Source organism: Musa acuminata, chromosome BXJ3-9, assembly GCF_036884655.1.
Source record: "Musa acuminata AAA Group cultivar baxijiao chromosome BXJ3-9, Cavendish_Baxijiao_AAA, whole genome shotgun sequence".
Taxonomy (NCBI): domain Eukaryota; kingdom Viridiplantae; phylum Streptophyta; class Magnoliopsida; order Zingiberales; family Musaceae; genus Musa; species Musa acuminata.
Genome location: NC_088357.1, coordinates 27922855 through 27925978, shown reverse-complemented (window position 1 = coordinate 27925978; position 3124 = coordinate 27922855).

The following is a 3124-nucleotide window of genomic DNA, read 5'->3' as shown; positions in this document are numbered from 1 at the left end:
TTGATAAAGGATATGCACTCGAAGGCAAGAGGGACGAAAATATGTTTTAAAGTGAATTTACGAAAAGCCTTTTATTCAGTTAATAGGAACTTTATCTATAAGATACTCCTCAGTATAAACTTTCCTCAGCAATGGGTTAATTGGATTCAATGTTGCTTGGAAACTCCAAAGTTTTCGATACTCTTCAATGGCTCACCTATTGGCTTTTTTGGGAGCATGAATGAAATCCGACAAGGCAATTCACTCTCTTCATATCACTTTACTATTGCAATGGAAGGACTCAGCTGTATATTGGAATAGGTAGTCTCTGATGGCAGCATTAAGGTACCCAATGCTAGTTCTATTCAGATATCACACATAACTTTTGCAATGATCTACTTATCTTTCTTCATAACGATTGAACTTCGGTGTGGAACCTGGCTAATATCCTGAATGATTTTGGTATAGTTTTTGGCATTTAGTTAAATTATACAAAAAGTAAATTCTATATGGGTTATTGCATTGAGGATAAAGATTTTATTGCACACACTCTAGGGGTTAGTGAGAGAAGTCTACCAGTTCCTTATCTAGGTCTCCCACTCATATCTATTGATATTCACAAAACCCACTATCAGCCTATCCTACAAAAAATAAAGAAAAAATTTTCTCTTTGAAAAATAGGCTTCTTTCAAAAATAAGGCACCAAATGCTGGTTCTATTCATATATCACACATAACTTTTGCAGATCATTTACTTATCCTTCTCCAGAATTGTAATATCCCTCACTTTTAAAAATTTATTAATAAAGATTTATATATAAATTGGAGGACCTATATGTAAATATAGGAATTTCAAGGACTAAGCTGTTAAGTTGCAAAAAGAAAAAAATAAAGAAAACCAAAAATTTTGGTTTTATCCCATCGCCTCCCACGCTCTCTGTTTCTCGAACAGAGAGAAGAGCGGTGGGGCGTGGGAAGAAGAAGAAGAGTAGTTGAGGGAGAAGAGAAGAAAAGAAGAAGAAGACGGAAAAGAAGAGAGGAGGAAGAAGAGGGCGAAGAGAAGAAAAGAAGAAGAAGAAGAGAGGGAAGAGGGAGAGGAAAGAGAGATAGCTGCAGCAGCTAGGGCTGCAGCACCTCTGTTTCGTGTAGGAGGAAACAGAGGAGTTCATGTGTGGGGCGTCGAGGAGGAGAAGGGAAGAAGAGGAGAAGAAGAGGAAGAGAAGAAGAAGAAGAAGAAGAAGAAGAAAAAAAGAGAAGGTGGCTGCGGCAAGGGTTGCAGCGAGGAGCTGTGGAGCATTGGGGAGGAGAAAGGAAGAAGAGGAGAAGAAGAAAAGAAGAAGAAGAGGGAAAAGAAGAGAGGAGGAAGAAGAGGGAGAAGAGAAGAATAGAAGAAGAAAAAAAGAGAGGGAAGTGGGAGAGAAGCGAGAGGTGGCAGCAGCTAGGGCTGCAACACCTCTGTTTCCTGCAGGCGGAAACAGAGGAGACGAGGTGTGGGGCGTTGGGGATGAGAAGAAGAAGAAGAGGATGGCTGCGGCATGGGCTGCAGTGAGAAGGTGTGGGGTGTCGCGTAGGAGAAGGGAAGAAGAGAAGAAGAAGAAGGAAAAGAAGGAGAAGAAGAAGAAGAGGAAGAGAAGAAGTAGAAGCAGGTGAAGAGGCGACACCTCTGTTTCCTGCAGGAGGAAACAGAGGAGAGGAGGTGCTGTTCGTCGGGGAGAAGAAGGGGAGGAAGGAGAAGAAGAGAAGAAGAAGAAAGGAAGGAGAAGGAAGATGAGAAGGGAAAGAAGTCGCTGCGGCTGCGGCTGTAGCAGCTGCAGCTGTGGCAGGGAAAGAGGAAGAGGAAGGAAGAAGGGAAGAAGAGAGGAAGAGAAGAAGTAGAAGCGGGTGAAGAGGTGGCACCTCTATTTCCTGCAAGAGGAAACAGAGGAAAGGAGGTGCTGTTCGTCGGGGAGAAGAAGGGGAGGAAGGAGAAGAAGAGAAGAAGAAGAAAGGAAGGAGAAAGAAGAGGAGAAGGGAAAGAAGTAGCTGCGGCTGCGGCTGTGGCAGCTGCAGCTGTGGCAGGGAAAGAGGAAGAGGAAGAAAGAAGGGAAGGAGAGGAAGAAGCGAAGGGGCTACGGCTGCGGCGATGGCAGCTACAGTTGGAAGAGAAGAAGGAAAGGAAGATGAGCAGGGGAGGAAGAAGAGGTTGCAGCCGTGGCTGAGGCTGCGATTGCAGTAGTGCAGCTGGGAAAGAAGAGAAGGAAAGGAAGAAGAAGAGAAAGGAAAAGGGAAGAAGAGAGGAAGAGGAGAAGGGGAGGCAGCTGTGGTAGTGGCAGCTGCAGCTGGAAGAGAAGGAGAGGAAATAGAGTAGGGGAGGAAGAAGAGGCTGTGGCTGTGGTGGCTGCGGCCGTGGCTGCGACTGCAGCTGCGGCTGCTACGTTGGTTGCGGTAGCTGCGGTAGCGGTGGTGGCTGCAGCAGCTACTTTTGGGAAAGAGAAAGAAAGAAAAAGAGAAAAAAAAGGGGGCCGTGGCCGTGATTGCGGCTGCGATGGTGGCGGCTGCGTCTGCGACAATTGTGTTTGGGAAAGAAAAAGTAGGAACGAGAGAAGGGAGGAAGGAAGTAGTACAGTGGAAGGGGTTGCGGACAGCAGCTGCGGTCGTGACTACGATTGTGGTAGTGGCAGCGGCGATGGCTATGACAACTGTGTTTGAAAAAGAAAACGAAGGAATGAGAGTAAGAGAGAGCAGGTGACTATGCCTCTATGTTCTGAATGAGCTGCAATTGTGGAGGAAAAAGAAAAGACATGTAGAAAACGAAACAGAGAGAGGACACGGAGGAAAAGTAGAAGGATTTGGGCTAACACCTTCTTCGAATCTTTAGATCAAAACCTTCAAAAGGCAAGTTTCCCGATTGTTTCTCCTGTAATTGTTCTAATTTTTCTTATTGCAAGTGTTTCGATTCTTTCTATTGCAAATGTTTCGATCCTTTCTATTGCAAGTGTCCCGATCTTTTTTCCTGCAAGTGTAATCTTTTCTATTGCAAATATTTCGATCCTTTCTATTGCAAGTTTCCCGATCGTTTCTCTTGTGATTGTTCTAATTTTTCTTATTGCAAGTATTATGATCTTCCTCGTGCAAGTGTTCCAATCCTTCCTATTGTAAGTGTTCCG